Source organism: Geospiza fortis, unplaced genomic scaffold, assembly GCF_000277835.1.
Source record: "Geospiza fortis unplaced genomic scaffold, GeoFor_1.0 scaffold134, whole genome shotgun sequence".
Taxonomy (NCBI): Eukaryota; Metazoa; Chordata; class Aves; order Passeriformes; family Thraupidae; genus Geospiza; species Geospiza fortis.
In genome coordinates this window covers 931,670-932,239 of record NW_005054396.1, presented here as the reverse complement: position 1 = coordinate 932,239, position 570 = coordinate 931,670, and positions in this window count along the sequence as shown.

Genomic DNA, 570 nt, shown 5'->3' with positions numbered 1-570 from the left:
GGGAAGGGCGGGGGCGACACACGCTGGCCCCGCCCCCTGATCCGCCCTGGCCCCGCCCCGGCCCCTCACGGTCTGGTCCGGGTCCCGCCGGGCACCGGGAACCTGAGGAGCGTCCCGGGAGGCCCTTGAGGAGCTCGTGTCAGCAACAGGATGTTTCCTTGTACCCCCTGTTGACCTTCCCGAGGCGGAGCTGTGCCCCGGCAGTGTGACCGCGCAGCAAACCGACTGAAACGGGCCCTGCGTGAGCGGCGAATGCCGCGCCACGGCCAAGGGGTCCCGGTGTCCTCCATGCACAGCTGCGGGACGCGGTGCCGGTGCAAGGCCTCCCCTAGGGGTGATCCCTGTGGGATGCCGGCCATGCCCTGCCCTCGGGACAGCTTTCTGGGAAGATCCCCAAGCCACGCTTTAAAGCAGGCTGCTCTGGGGTTTGTACCTGGCCAGACCCTTCCTTGGTGGCTGGAGTGGACATACCCTGACAAGTTCCCATGCCATGCAGAAATACAAACCTTTTTCCTTGTTGCTGTCCGTTGGCTGATTCTGGTTTCTGTCCACGTCATCTGCTCCTGGAGA